Source organism: Macaca fascicularis, chromosome 4 (genome assembly GCF_037993035.2).
Source record: "Macaca fascicularis isolate 582-1 chromosome 4, T2T-MFA8v1.1".
NCBI classification, from domain to species: domain Eukaryota; kingdom Metazoa; phylum Chordata; class Mammalia; order Primates; family Cercopithecidae; genus Macaca; species Macaca fascicularis.
The window spans coordinates 129,236,811-129,253,265 of record NC_088378.1 but is presented as its reverse complement, the minus strand read 5'-3'; the positions used below and the strand labels follow the sequence as shown (position 1 = coordinate 129,253,265).

Below are 16,455 nucleotides of genomic sequence, written 5' to 3'. Positions count from 1 at the left end.
CTTCTTCTTCTTTTTTTTTTTTTTTTTTTTTTTTTGAGACAGAGTCTCGCTCTGTCACCCAGGCTGGAGTGCAGTGGCGCGATCTCAGCTCACTGCAAGCTCCGCTTCCTGAGTTCATGCCATTCTCCTGCCTCAGTCTCCCGAGTAGCTGGGACTACAGGCGCCCGCCACCAGGCCCAGCTAATTTTTTTTTGTATTTTTTAGTAGAGACAGGGTTTCACCAGGATGATCTTGATCTCCTGACCTCGTGATCCGCCCGCCTCGGCCTCCCAAAGTGCTGGGATTACAGGTGTGAGCCACCGCACCCGGCCCTATCTGACAAGTTTTTACTCATCAGAAATATCTCACTGGAGAGAAACAAACGGATTATATGACAAGTATTTTCCTCACGGAAGCACCAAGAACACTGCTTCTGGGGTCAAAGATTGGGGTTCAAATCTCAATGTTCCACTGGCAAAGTGAGTCCCTCCAGCAGGCCTATCTAACTTTGCTTTTGAGCCTCAATTTTGACATCTGTGAAACAGTAATAATAATACCTGCTATTCTGGGTTTCTGAGAAGATTAAACAAGAGAAGGTACAGGACACATGTGCTCCCAGGGAGGACTCAAGCAGTCTCATTGCCTGGGGTGGGGTTTCTGTTGTTTTGTTTTGACATGGGTTACAGTTTATACCAGGCTCAAAGACTGAGGCTTGATTGAGTTGGTTTGGTTATTTGTTTCCTGGGCAACCTTCAGCCCTCCTTTTGTTTCAGTCAGCAGAATGGTGCTCAGGGGCAGAAACTGCCAGGAGTGGACACAGGAGGGAAGAGAGAAGGGCAGCCCGGGCCCTTTGGGATAGGGACCAATGACCTCGCTTACTCTAACATCCCCTGAAAGCGCCTGTGTCCAGGGCACATTTGTTTTATCCACAATCATGATCCAGAGCCATCAAGGAAAGGCCATAGTTCATTCAGTAGAATTGTTCACTGACAGCAGGAAACAGAATGCAAACATGCACATGACTGGCTCATCCTTGCAGGAAGTCCGAGAGAGAGAGGCCTACAAGTCTACACTGGTCAGTGCAATTCAAGGGGTGCAAAAGAGGGAATTGGTGTGGCCACGGGTCAGGCTGAGTTCTCCAACTGGGCGTTACTCATAACGAAGGTGGTGTTCTACTTTCTGGGATATGGTTCTCAAGCAGTTCAAGACCCCAGAAGAGGAAATGAGATGTAATTATTTAGTGGCAATCTAAAGCTTAATTGTATGCAGCAGAATATCACTTCACCTGGTATCGGCATCTAAAAAAGTTAGAAAGGGTGGCCTCTGTTAGCTAGAGTCATTTCAGTTCCTCTATAATACCAGATAAAGTGATACTCTACTTCTTTTTCTGTTTCAAGAGGGTACCCAGCTCTCCAATTCCAGAAAATTAGCAGTAACTCTGTCCATATTTACCATTTTCTTACTTTTAGTTACAGCCTTTCCTGCTTAAATGACATTCCCCTTTAAGGAACTGGGGACACACTGCCTGGAAGGGCTGTCCCAGGAAATCGGGTCTGGAGTGACCTCTGTGGCCACATGTGCCACCTGATCCGATGGGCACATGGGCCTTCCCTGGTAGAAGCTCCTGACTCCCTCAGAGCTCATGCCAGCCTCACAGACATGGAAAAACAAAAAATGAGGCCAAGCTAACCCTGACAGTTTGTGGGGGACACTCTCGTACCCATTATTTCTCTGTGAGGCAGGCCCAGCAGGAGGTTTTATCTCCATCTTGAGATAAACTATGGAAGCTCCGAGGGAGGAAGAGAGATTTCCAAAGGATCACACATCCTGGTAGAAGCCAACTCAAGGGAGATGAGAATCAAAGGCTCCCAGTCCCAGGCCAAAGAGCCTCCGAAGACCACAAACCACTGCTACTAGGACGAGGCCAGAGCCTCCACATGGCTTGAGTGTTGTCCAAAAATACAAACAAGAAGGCATCACTGAAGTGCAAAGAAACAAACTCCTATTTGTTTCTATTTCATCCATAAAAATGTCACAGCTTTCTCTGAATAGCTCTCATGTTGTCCTCCTTTTTCTCTGCACTCTTGGCCTCCTGGACCTGAACCAAATCTCTCCCTCTCCTCTTAGTTCCGTGAACACAGATTATCTCCCTCTTCACGGGACAGTCACAGGAAATCTAAACATTTTCAGATGGGGTTCTTTTAAGCCCACTTCCCTTGTCCTCCACCCACCCCCCACCCTGTTGCTGTGTATTCAGGAAATGCAAACCCAATATAAAGATAACCCGGACCAAACAGAAAAAGAGATGTGCCCTGTGACCTGGTTGAGCAAATGACTTCCCCTCCCTGCACCTCAGACTCAGCTTCTGCAGAATAAAGTTGGACCTGAGGAGCCCCAAGCCTCTGTTGGACGAACCTCCTGAGACCCTGCCTGGCCTGTCCAGGACACTGAACAATCTTGGGCCAGGATATTAAGATAGTAGGGTTTCCCACCAATGACACCTGATCCCTAAGGATCTGAGCCTTTCAGGGAAACAGTGCTAGAAGTCAGGATATATGGATTTCAGTCTCAGTTCTGCCATATTTTGGGAAAGGGAAGAGAGTGAGCAGGGGTAGGAATTAGAGTGAACTCAAGCTCTAGATATATATATATATATATATATATTTTTTTTTTTTTTTCTTTTTTTTTTGTGAGACAGAGTCTCGCTCTGTCTCCTAGGCTGGAGTGCAGTGGTGCGATCTCAGCTCACTGCGACCTCTGCCTCCTGGGTTCAAGCAATTCTCCTGCCTCAGCTTTCTGAGTAGCTGGGATTACAGGTATGTACCACCACGGCCGGTTAATTTTTTTTTTGTATTTTAGTAGAGACATGGTTTTGCCATATTGGCCAGGCTGGTCTCAAACTCCTGATCTCATGATCTGCCTGCTTCAGACTCCCAAAGTGCTGGGATTACAGGTGTGAGCCACGGCGCCCGGTCTTAATGTTGTAATTTTAAAAAATAGAATAATGGATATGACTGGCATAATACATACTGAAATATTTTTAGAAGGGTTCCACCCAACAGTGAGAAGGGGCTGATAGCCAATCTCCAGGGCAGCATGTGAAGATTTGATGTAGAGCACATTTCCACCACTTTTATGTGGCTCTTTAAGCACAGAGCTCTTGGCCTGGGGCACCTCCTGCCTCTATACTCGCAATAACCCTGGCACCCCAAACTCCTCAGATGTGTCCCCTGGCTTCCTGGTCCTGAAAAGGGTCTCCATCTGCATCTAGGACAATCCCTTGTTGCACTGTACAGAGCTAGCCAACAACAGAACTCAACCTGAGGTGTCATCTGATGAAGAATGTTTAATCTACCAGGTAAGCTCTCCATGGGCAAGGTCAGTTAGATGGTGTTAGTAATCAATCTTGGTTCACAGCTCTGAGTAACCAGAATACAGAAGGGGCAGGAAGGATGAATCATGATCAGGACAGAGGCTGTTAACAGACTTTGAGGTTTGCTGCGGGGGACAAGGGGTGGGGTAGGGCTGGGCATTTAACTCCAGGCAAACAGGCTTGGCCACTCGGCTGGGTTGGAAATGCCCAATCATCTTGGGAGACTGGAATAACAAAGAAGCCCCCTCCCTAACTCTAACAATGTCCCTGCTTAGTCCCCCTAGAAACCTTCACCCTTCTAAATATTTGAGCAATGCTTGGAAAGAGATAAGAGGTGAACTTCAAATAATGTTTTGGTGCTCCCAAGAGGCTAAACTTTTAAAGTTGCCAATCCCTGTTTTACAGAAGTGAGGTGGTAGCCCAGATGAGCTGAAGCATTAGTCAAAGAGACAGAAGCCATGTGGAAACCCATTCAAGACCTCCATGCTCATCAGCTACGAGTAGTCAAACACACTTGGGAAACCTGTTGTCAAATGTCAGCTGCAGGACTTCTGAGCGCTTTTGATAATGGGAGATGGCGCTCCAAGAGGGAACACAAGGCCATCTGTGGGGCTTTCTAAACCCCAGTTCCTACCACTTCTACACCCAGGATGCATGAGGCTCCTTCTCCAGCAGCTCACCTTGGCTGCCCCATAAGACCAGCTCAAATCATCATCCAGCCTCATCCAGGAAGCCCTCCCTGACCATTCAAGGGCACCGTGCTTTTCCCTCTTGGATATCCACTCTGAGTACCTAACGATCTTATGAAGATGTTTTAGACTTTATGCATTTTTTTGGTTATAAAGTCCTCTTGCGATTAACGGACTTTAATTTTAGAGTAGTTTTAGATTCACAGCAACTTTATGCATTCTTTTATAGTACTTGCCCACTGTACAAAGCCCAGAGTCACTATAAATAGCAGGCTTTGAAAAAAGACTTGTTGCCTGATAGATATCAAATCAGGAAACAACACATGTCTAGGTGTAATGTAAAGGCATTTATTAGAAGAGGGCGTTAAAAGTGAAGTCTCATGCCAGGTGTAAGAATAGAGCTAAAGGACATTGACGACCCTTCTCCCCCAGCCCCACCACTGCTGAAAATGCGTCCGCAGAGTAGTAATGCAATCCCTTGATCTGGGGGCCCTGCAAGGGGAACCTCCACAGTGAATCCACACAGCCCCAGCCCCACCGTGGTACCAGGACACAGGGCACAGCTCAGCAGGAAGGCCAAGATCTGGAGTCTAGAGGTCTAGGCCCCATTTTCAGAACCCCTGGTTTACATCTTCCACAAACACTGGCCAGACCAGTGCGTTCTATCTTCCCTCAGATTATTTTTAAAAACACTGCAGTTCAAAGAACATCATAGCGAGGCAGGGATTCCCACACTTACATTAGATTTCTGCCTCCATTTTCACCCTATTTTATAAACCGGCTTTGTCAATTTAAAAGCATCACCAGCAAGAGCACTGGCCTTGAAGTGGTCTGTTCTCAGTCATAGTTATATGAACCACCACTGACCAAGTGCTGATGATGTCCAAGCTCTGTGTTACAAGCTCTACAGGCATCGTTTCATTAAGTCCTTGAACAGCTCTATCCACTGTCCCCATGTGACCAATGAAGAAACGGAAGCTTAGAGAGATTCAGTAATTAAGTGGCAGAGCTAGGTTCAAACTCAGCTCTTTCTCCCTGCCCCTCAAAGCCCAAAAGCCAAACCACTGGCTCTGTAGACTCCCCTCCAATGAAAGGCACACCACCATGAAAAAGAAAAACCAGTCGCAGGAAGGATGGGGAGAGGGGAAAAGGAAGAAGAGGCAGAGGGAAGCGAAGAAGGCGAGAAGAAGGAGAGAGTAGCATAAGGAGGAAAGGAAGCCAGGGTCTGGATGAGAAGCCCATGGGATCTGGCTTCAGGTTCAGAAGACTTTCTGAAGAATGGGAATGAAGCAGGAGAGCTGTTGGTGACTGCCAGACAAACCACAAAATATGCAGAAGCCATTTCCTCCCTCAAGGAAGATAAACAATAGATTCATAAACAAAGTATACAAAGCTGTTCAGCTAGTTAAAACATTTTCGTAGCAACTCATATTCTTTGTGAGACTAAAGTTTGTCCTCGCCAATGGCCAACAGTTACCTTGGGGAGAGGGAAGGTGGGGAGAGAGAAGAGGAGTGGGACATATTCTCTCCCAGCCTTTCACCTGCTAGGCCTATGACTATACCCCCTCTGAGCTTCAGGTCACTCTTCTGTGAAGAAATAGAAATTCCTGCCCAACAGGACTATTGTGGAGAAGAAAAAGATATAGTTTTGGCAAGATGGCAGACCAGATACCTTACCTGCCCCTCCTAATGGAAAGAACTAATATGCTGGATACAATTTTAGATATGAAGACTGAATACACATTGCTGAGATAGTACAAACGAAAAGACCAAAACAAACCCAAAGCAGGAACCTTGGGAGGTGAGCTAGCATCAAAGCTGGCTTTTGCCCTGAGGGTTTCTGCTGAAACCTGGAGATTCTAAGTTTCCCAGTGACAGCAGCACAGGGTTAACAGCCTAGGGAGACCCCTCCACAAAGTTGGGACTTCAAATGGCCCCACTCCACAAAATTCATTCGACTTGGTGAATGAGAAATAAATGCACATCACAGAAAGAGACTGCAAGAAAACTGGACCTTGGGCTGAGCAGGGAATGGGGGGAAAAACTCTCTCCTGAAAATGTGTAACCATAGCTGGACTTCACATAGGTTTGTAGCCTGAAGTATATTACTTGGGTAGCCAGAAAAGCCTTAACTAGAAAATTAATTTAAAGTGATTTTTATTGGTAGTGCCCACCAGACAACTAGCAGAAGTTAACGCAAATCCTCTCTGGCAAAGACAACTCAACCCACACCTCAGATAATTCCCAAAGATAAAGTGCCAAGAAAAAATGAGCAATTCACAGGAAATAAGGCATTACGAACACCAGCCAGCAGAAACAGCAAGTGGCAGAACCAGACCTACAAAGACTTCAGATTTGGGAATTACAAGACACAAAATTATAAAATTTCTAAATACCAAATTTAATATTTTAAAGAAATAAACATCTTCAAATATGAGCAAGAAATGAGAGACCACAAAAATCACCAAACAGAACTTCTAGAAATGACAAATAAAGAAAGCAAAAAGAAAAAAATCCAATGAATGAGTTAAACAGCCTTTAACACACATAATATATTAGTTAAATAGAAGATAGTTTTTTTTGTTTTTTGAGACAAAATCTGGCTCTGTCGCCCAGGCTGGAGTGCAGTGGTGTGATCTCAGCTCACAGCAACCTCCACCTCCAGGGTTCAAGTGATTCTTGTGCCTCAGCCTCCAGAGTAGCTGGGATTACAGGTGCACACCACCACACCAGGCTAATTTTTGTAATTTTAGTAGAGATGGGGTTTCACCATGTTGGCCAGGCTGGTCTTGAACTTCTGATTTCAGGTGATCCACCTGCCTCGGCCTCCCAAAGTGCTGGGATTACAGGCATGACCCATTCCCCCAGCCAGAAGATAGATTTGAATAAATTATTCAGAGTTCAGCACAGAGAGACGAAGAGATGAAAAGTGTAAAATAGGTTTGAGGGCGGTGACTCACGCCTGTAATGCCAGCACTTTGGGAGGCTGAAGTGGGTGGATCACTGGAGGTCACGAGTTTGATACCAGCCTGGCCAACAGGGTAAAACCCCATTTCTACTTAAAATACAAAAATTGGTCGGGCACAGCGTCTCATGCCTGTAATTCCAGCATGAGCCCAGGAGGTGCTGATTGAGCCCAGGAGTGCTTGAGCCCAGGAGGTGCAGATTGCAGTAAGCCGAGACTGTGCCACTGCACCTCAGACTGGGAGAGAGAGAGAGATTCTGTCTCAAAAACAAAACAAAACAAACAAGTAAACAAACAAAAAAAGTTAAGGTAGCTACTTGGGAGCCTGAGGTGAGAGTATCACTTAAGCCCAGGAGTTTGAAGCTAGCCTGGGCAACAGAGCAAGACCCTGTCTCTAAAACTATCTATCTGTCTGTCTGTCTGTCTATCTATCTATCTATCTATCAATCAATCAATCATCTATCCAGGTAGTTAGCTGGGTAACCCCAGAAATAACAGACATAGAGTGTGTAAATTCCAAATAAGAAGATGGAAAATGGAATGAGGGGGGAAAATACCTCAACCTAAAAGAAAGAGCAGAAAAAATTAAATGTATATAAAGATGGTAGAAATAAATCCCAATTCATCAATAAAATACACCAGTTCTAAACATCTATGCACCAAACAGCATTGCCTCAAAACATATAAAGCAAAAATTTCAGCATTGCCAAGGAGCAACTGACAAATCCAGTGGGAGGCTTTAACTAAAAACCTCTCTCAATAATTGATAGATAATCAGACAAAATCAGAAAAGGATATACTATAGATGATTTGAGCTGCACAAGAAACTAACTTATTTTTCAATGATGGTATATAGAAAACTATATCCAATATTTGAAGATTTTTTTCAAGCACTTATGGGACATCTAAGAAAAAAGTTGCAGAGATAAAAATGTAAACAAGGAGCACACGGAAGTAGTTCGATGCATATTTCAAACTCTCTCTAAGAATCTAAACCTATTTTGTCTTTAAAGACAGAGACCCTGTCTTTCTTCTTCACTGAGATATCTCCAGAGTCTAGCACAGTGCCTGTCACAAAGGAGGCTGTAAATAGCCACTGAAGAATGAATGGTGAATGAATGATTCTCTACTGAAGATGGTGCAGGTTGCATGAGCAACCAGCAAGGCAGACACTGGAGATAACTAAAGCCCTTTCCAGGATGGAGGGGATGAGAGGACAAGGTGACTGGCACCAGTCCCTAGGGAGAATTTATACCAAAAAAGGAAAGATGGAGTCATGACAGCCAAATCTTCAAATCTTCAAACAGAATGAGAGAGGCATGTGGAAGAGTCTTTGAAAGCCAAGTCTTTGTGGTTCCTAATGGCAGAGCAGAGGCCAGCAGACAGAACTTTCTAACAACTGTCCAACACTGGCTGGAAACTGGCCTGACTGATTGTCTAAGGCCCCTTACGACTCTGAGTGGGATGGAAGTCCGTGTGGCAGGTACTGGGACTCTCAGGTCGTGGACTGAGTAGTCTTTCTCATTCTATCCTGTCTCAGAGATTTTTTCATTCAAAATTCCCTGGATACCCCATCCTGAAAGACCCTGTCCAAGGTCCCAGATTCAGGAAGTGGTGGAAGAATAAGAAGAGCTGTATTCTAGACACTCAGCTCAGTCCTTTCTGCTCCATATTGGGCTCTCCTTTAACCAAAATGAGCACGCTTTAACCTGTAAGGCTGACACACACTTTCTAAGTCTACCCTCATCCCAGGAAACCTCATTCTTCTAGCACACAGCAAGGGATTACAAACGCATACAGAATGTACTAAAATGAAAATTCCTTAGCCTTCCAGAAGAAGGAAAGTGAGCTTACCTTGACCTCCACAGATGGCTGAGTTGGGGGCCTGGTTCTGGGGGCTTCTCCTGCGGTCGGCCAGTCATGCTGCTTTCATGCTGCTGGACAGGCGGGAAGAGGAGGCCTGGTCCTATGGGGAAAGGAAGAAGGAAAGGTCATTTCCTCATCATTTGCTCCTAGCTCTCCATCACCATCCTACAGAAGACACTACCAGAAATCCCAGGGAAATTCCTGAGGCTGTCCTCACGCACTCTTAGGTAACAAGAAAGCAGACAGGCATGCATTCAACAAACATTTCCAAAAGTCTGCAATGTGCCAGGCGGGGCACTGAGGAATGAGGCCATGGAGATGAACTGCATGGAGTCTCTGCACTTAGGAAACAGTCAGAAAGAGAGACAGAGAGAGAAAGAGAGAGAGAGAGAGAGAGAGAGAGAGAGAGAGAGAGAGAGAGAGAGAGAGAGACAGAGAGAGACAGAGAGAGACAGAGAGAGACCTGAGTCTCATTATAACATCATTTGCTAAGTGCTGCGATTCCCCAAATCCATTCAACAGCTGACTTTCCTTATGGGGGAGCGACAGCAGCTTACAGGTGCCTTGGCATAGAGCTTCTCAAGTTATTTGTCATGAAGAAACAGTTTTTCTTTTTTTTTTTTCCCCGAGACAGAGTCTCACTCTGTCGCCCAGGCTGGAGTGCAATGGCGCGATCTCGGCTCACTGCAACCTCTGCCTCCCAGGTTCAAGCAATTCTCATGCCTCAGCCTCCCAAGTAGCTGGGATTACAGGTGCCCACCACCATACCTGGCTAATTTTTGTATTTTTAGTAGAGACGGGGCTTCACCATATTGGCCAGGCTGGTCTTGAACTCCTGACCTCACGATCTGCCCACCTCGGCCTTCCAAAGTGCTGAGACTACAGGTGTGAGCCACCGCGCCCAACCGAAGGACCAGTTTTTAAAAAAATTTCCACACCATTACAGATGACTACTTTAATAAAATACAGTAAAAATGAACTGCTAGAAAAAGGAAATGAAAAGATACCAATACAAAGTGCAAGCTCACTTTTAAGTTCTCTGATTCAACAGATTATTCCGTCAAATCGGCATGAAAGTTACTAAGCACCAACTCTCAGTTTGTGAACTTATCTCACGGACTGCTAAAGAGTTTGCAGAGGCGGCCGGGCGCGGTGGCTCAAGCCTGTAATCCCAGCACTTTGGGAGGCCGAGACGGGCGGATCACGAGGTCAGGAGATCGAGACCATCCTGGCGAACACGGTGAAACCCCGTCTCTACTAAAAAAATACAAAAAAACTAGCCGGGCGAGGCGGCGGGCGCCTGTAGTCCCAGCTACTCGGGAGGCTGAGGCAGGAGAATGGCGTAAACCCGGGGGGCGGAGCTTGCAGTGAGCTGAGATCCGGCCACTGCACTCCAGCCCGGGCGACAGAGCCAGACTCCGTCTCAAAAAAAAAAAAAAAGAGTTTGCAGAGGAGGGCCGGGCGCGGTGGCTCAAGCCTGTAATCCCAGCACTTTGGGAGGCCGAGACGGGCAAATCACGAGGTCAGGAGATCGAGACCATCCTGGCAAACACGGTGAAACCCCGTCTCTATTAAATACAAAAAACTAGCCGGGCGAGGTGGCGGGCGCCTGTAGTCCCAGCTACTTGGGAGGCTGAGGCCGGAGAATGGAGTGAACCCGGGAGGCGGAGCTTGCAGTGAGCTGAGATCCGGCCACTGCACTCCAGCCTGGGTGACAGAGCGAGACTCCGCCTCAAAAAAAAAAAAAAAAAAAAAAAAGAGTTTGCAGAGAGCACCACTCCTGAGCCACAGCTGAGTAGTAGCATTGCGATGGTAGAGACCTCCACGTTGCACACCTTCCCTAAGATGTCTAGCTGATATCTTGGTTCAGAGAGGGAGGCTAGAAAGAGAAATGATTTCAAATTCACTCTCTGGACTATAAAAAGTTAGTTCAGAGAGTCTCTCTTTGGGAAGGAAAACCACAGCAGGAGCTTTGGGAAAGTGTGGCTCCATGCTGTCTGGAGATAGGTGGTGGCACCCACCTGCTGTGTTCAGGTAACAAAGTGTGAGGCTCACGGAAAGCTGTTCCTGGAGCCCTGTCTGTCTCCACCCTGAACTTCCCAACCCTAACTATGGCAACCCCACCCGAAGCTCCCTCCCTGAATGAGAAGAACAAAGAGTCATCTATTAAAATGGACTGGGACATTTCAGAAAATAAATCATTTTCAAAATGTCAAAAGGGCTGCTGGTATGCATTCCTACTATTTAATGCTATAAAATGATTTTTTTTTTTAAATGAGAAATCCTTTGTCTGTGACAGCCAGCTCCAAAAAAAAACCTTTAACTGCCTATTTCCTTAATACTTGAGGGAGGCATTACAAGTCATTTTCACCCATTTGAATGTTTAAGAGAAAGTGCTCATTCTTCTAAATTCACTGCTTTTAAGTAGTTTTTATTTTAAGCTTTAGAAGAAGATAACTCTGCAGAAGAAAACTTCCTTTTTCAAAGCCTTTTTTTTTTTTAAATGCAAACACACATACACTCTCACTCCCTGCTTCAAATGTTAAATCATCTGCAATTTTGGAGTTTGTTGCTTATGAAATTCTAGCGATAAGCACATCACAAACATTCCTATAGCAACAGAGTGTTTTTGAAGCAACATCTGTAATGTTACAAAGATTGTATATCATTATCTCTGAATGTTGGCGAAGGGAAGGTTATGGGGAATAACTGTTTATGTACAAATAAGTCAGTACAGTAACTGGCAACCTGAATAGCAGACCTTACCGAGGAGCTAAGCATGGCACGGGTGGGAAGCAGGAATGCACTTCATTCTGTTTCTATGAATAAATTCACCATCCTTATCCTCTATGTGTGAAAATAACTCTCTAGGGTCCTCTCTGCAACAGCATGAGCTCTTGGAACTGCTTGTCTTATGGGCAAGAGTTTGTCTTAAGACAACCATATGGTCAACTTTTATTAGCCATCTACTATATGTCAGGCATGGAGCTAGACTCAGAGCTTCTAAAGATAGGTTCTTCTTCAAAGAGGCTCAAGAGAGACATATAAACAGATAATTACAATTCCCTAAGAAGAGATTATTGACTGGAGTTAAGGGAAAGGAAATGAAATTAACTAGCTCAATCCATTCGTCCAACTATCCATTCACCCATCCAATGTTGGCTGGTGCCTAGCACGTACTAGGCAAATGCAAGGCACTCGGCATACGAGAGCTGAGTGAGACCAATGTGTTCCCTACTTTCATGGAGCTTACAATCAAGTGGAAGAAGGAAACCAACATTAACAAATTAGATATAACTATAATAGTGGTCTCCTAAAGAAGCATAGCTAATGCATAATAGCATATGCCAGAAGGTGGACTAGCATGGACATGGGGCAGAAGTGCTTTCTTAAGGAATTAGTCTTTAATATGAACCCTAAGAATAAATTACTGAAGCAAAGTAGAGAGGAAAGCAGGGGAAAGACAGAGAGCAAAGGTGCTGCTGGTCCCCAGAGTAGCCTGTGCAAAGGTCCTGTGACACGACAGAGCATGGTGTACTCTAACTCGGAGAGAAGGCTCTTAATCAGGATTGCACTGTTTCTTAACTTCACACTGTGCTCCAACCACTGCGGCATTCAAGACAGGCATTAAAGATGTACAGATTTGGCTGCGTACAGTGGGTCACACCTGTAATCCCAGCATTTTGGAAGGCCAAGGCGGGTGGATCGCTTGAGCCCAGGAGTTCGAGACAAAACCTGGGCAACATGGCGAAACCCTGTCTCTATAAAAAAATACAAACATTAGCCAGGTGTGGTGGCTTATGTTTGTAGTCCCAGCTACTTGGGAGGCTAAGGTGGCAGGACCACTTGAACCTGGGAGGTGGAGGCTGCAGTGAGCCGAGATCATGCCACTGCACTCCAGTCTGGGTGACAGAGCGAGACTCTGTCTCAAAAAAAGAAAAAAAAAAAAAAAAGTTGTACGGGTTTTTCCCAAAAGCACCCAAGAAGTTTTCTAGGGCAAATTAGGAACATACTGTGCCTAACTGCTAAATTCTTCCTCTTCCCAAACTGGCATGAGACATCCAAAATAGGGGCACCCTTGCCCTCCCTCCCAACGTATGATAAGTTTTAAGATTCTTATCTACTCGTTTTCTGCAACAGTGGTAAATTTAGTCTGGTCGGTGGCAAAATTAGGTGGCCAATGCTGACATAGGGATGTGGATAAGCATTCTATTAAAATTATTGCTGGAGAAGCCTCACGGGGGGGTGTTACTTTCTAAGGAAGGTCATGCAATTTCATGCATAGCGTGTGAGCTTTGGAGCTAAGGAGACCTGGGTTCTGCTCTAGGTCTGGCCCTGCCCCTCACAAGCCGTATGGCCTTGTTCCACTTCTGTGAAATGAGGTTAGCAGTGTCTTCCTTGCTGATCAGGGAGATCAGTGAGAGCATAGGTCCCTCACTGAGCATGCTGCCCCTGCTCCCAATGGGCCCTGGATAAGTGGCAGCTGTTGCTAGCACTATGCCCAGTGAGTGGGGATAGTCATGCCCCTCCCTCTATGTGAATATCCACAAGAATCCACAAGGATTTCCCAGCCGGTGCTGATGCTGCAGGGCAGCTTTGCAAGGGCTCAGAGTCAGCTGTCACTGACCAGGGGTCTTGATGACTTGCTGTTTCTTGGTGTGTGCCTTCAAAGTCCCCAATCACTGTGCTGAGCGATCCCAGAACAATCCAGATACTTGGCCCCCACCCCTTAGAAGTCAGTAGAACCTCCCAAGCTGAGACAATGAAAAAACTCTCCAGACATTGCCAAGTGTCTCTTGCAAAATCAGTCCCAGTTGAGAACTACCACTCTACTGTGTACAGAAAGGCCTACCCACAGCAAGGATTATTCAGCTCACAAAACCAGGGTGCTTACAGATAGCTCCTCCCAGGAGCTCAGGGCCTGAAGCCAACATACCTGGGTTCTAGTTCTAATTCCAGCTCCACCATAATGATTGGGGTCCTCTTGGACAAGCAGCCGAATCCCAGATGGCAGGGGAGGTGGAACAGCTACTATATCCCAAAGGCCAAAAAGGCCAAAGAACAACTACTATATCCCATTCAGACCAGGCATGTTGCTAGGACTTCCCAGACAGTGCCTCTAGTATTTACAACCATCCTGCTGAGGTGCTGTAGGGATCACCATTCTACAAGGGAGGAAGGGAAGGTCTGATGCCTTGCCCAAGGTCACAGAACTGAGTGGTGGAGCCAGAGCTTTAAGGGCCAAATCCCATCCTCTTTACCCCATCACCCTACCTCCTTACAGGGGTAGAAATCTTATCTCCTTCCCATATGACCAGTAAAGAGGCAGCCCTGGAGGGTTCTGTGACTTTCCAAGGACCTGTCACATTCATCATGCCACCCAGCAAGGCCAGAATCTTCCCACAGCCCCACACTGCTATCAGAATCTCAGTTTCCCTTCTGTGCAATGGGGGTGACAAATGCCACGTCACACGCCACACTGCTGTTGGAGTTAAGGGAGAGTGAAGATGAGGAGTCTTAGGGAAGGAAGAAATTAATATGCAGAAACAAACACTTTAAATGAGTATCTAAAAGCCCAAATCAAAGAGGGGTTCTCTGCAGCCACAAGGCTGTTGAAAAGAAAAGAACAGCTCATGTCTACCAGACCGGGGACGGGGTTTTCAGCCAGGGGAAGGGAGGGACACAGGATATAAACTATGAAGCAGGACCAAATGAAGTGTGAAGAATTCCCTCCATGCCACCCACAATTCATTAGAAATTGGCGCAGATTTTAAAAAGAAGAAAAAGGAGCAGGGGGAGGGGGATGGAGGAAAATGGGGAGGAAGAGGAATTAAACGTGAGACAGGCTCCACAGAGCATCTGAGAAACAGCACAGAGAGGAATCACTGCAATGAGATCCCAGGCTCCAGTCACCTAGGGACCCACCGTTCTGTCAAATGAGTTCTATGTGGAGATGCTAGGAGATGTAATTTTCAAGTGAGGCCCAGAAACTTTTCAGATATGAGGAAAACTCCCATTCTCTCTCCAAACATCTCTCCTTTTTTTGACAGAGTCTCACTCACTCTGTCGCCCAGGCTGCAGTGCAGTGGCACGATCTCGGTTCACTGCAACCTCTGTCTCCCAGGTTCAAGATTCTCCTGCCCTAGCCTCTTGAGTAGCTGGGATTACAGGCGTGCGCCACCATGCCCGGCTAAGAGGAGAGAGAGAGGAGGTTTTGCCATATTGGCCAGGCTGGTCTCGAACTCCTGACCTCAAATGATCCACTTGCCTCAGCCTCCCAAAGTGCTGGGATTACAGGTGTGAGCCACCACGCCTGGCCAATCTCTCCCTTCTTTTGATGCCCTTCCTCTCTCTCCATGGAGGCTGAGTAAATAATTTTCACACACTGGAGGAAGGTGATCCTGCCCAGACCATGATCACTTAATCAGGCCCTCGTGTATCTGCTCATTCCAGAGCACAGAAGCTTGGGCCTTTCACACCAATATCAGAGCAGCTCAAACACTGACAGCATATAAGGTGGACTCACCACAGGCCAACATGGCTGACAGGCTACCATCTGCTCCCTAACCTCAGGCTGCCCACCCTCCTTGCTCACAGCTCCAACCAGTGTGTCTTTCAAGTCCTCAGACACACCAAGCTCTTTTCTACCCCCGGGCCTTTGCATGTGCCAGTCCCTCTGCCTGGGATGCAGCTCTCCCCTCATTAGCATCTAATCGTCTGTCAGGCTGTAGCTTCGGGAAGGTGTCTCCAACCCTTTGAAATTTAATGGGGCAACAGCATTTATCAGAGTTGTAATTACTCAATTATGTGATTAATGAGTTGGTCTCCCCAGTCAGACCATTAGCTCTATCAGGGCATGGGTTGTGTCTAATGGCCTGGCACAGCGGCCAATCCTGATTGCACATCAGAATCACCTGGAGCTTTAGAAACCTGGGATGCCTGGGTTCCACGTGGGCTCTTGTTGAACACCTTGTTAAACAAGAGCGTGTAAAGCTTGCCAGGTGGCTGTGATATGTGGCCAAGGCTGAGACCGACGACTTGAAGAAGAGGACCTTGGCTTATGTCCTAGAACAATTTTGAAGCCGTGCAGGCAGTTATACTAACGGTAGGACCTTGCTCCCTTTGCTTGCGTATACAATGTATCACTTAAATGTATTCCACCTAGAGATTAATTTTGAGGAAATTCCAGAAGAAGAAAACAAAACCCTCATTGTTAAAGAGGAATACTATTCCTTTCATTAAGTGCTCCCCCACACGGCCTCCTCCCCGACACTCCTCTGTCCCCTTACCCGGGTTTATCACCTTCATCCTAAGGGCCACAGGATTAACTTGATGTGTTTCTGAAACACACTTAAATATTTGGAGTAAAATCCTTTAATTTTTAGTTAAAACAGGCCCAGCTATATTACACAGTAGAATATAAAATTCCACATTAAACTTTATTAAAACAGGAGAGTTCAAGGCCATTTCATGTTGGAACGGGCCCTCCAGGCCAGCCTCAGGTGGACAGGTAGAGGTGTTTGCAGAAACTCACCCAGGGGACACCAGGGGGTGGGTCATCTGTGCTGATCCGGCTTTCCCAG

The 16,455-nt window shown here is 46.2% G+C and overlaps 1 protein-coding gene across 37 annotated transcripts in view; it reads right to left on the bottom strand.

Annotated features, from left to right (window-relative positions):
* Positions 1-16,455, bottom strand: part of TRERF1 (transcriptional regulating factor 1) — a 228,739-nt gene that overhangs the window by 64,646 nt on the left and 147,638 nt on the right. For all 37 annotated transcript variants that reach the window (XM_045390895.2, XM_045390896.2, XM_045390889.3 and 34 more), the window contains one exon: positions 8,861-8,972. The gene's annotated coding sequence lies outside the window, so the exon portion shown is untranslated. The remainder of the gene's footprint in view (positions 1-8,860; positions 8,973-16,455) is intronic.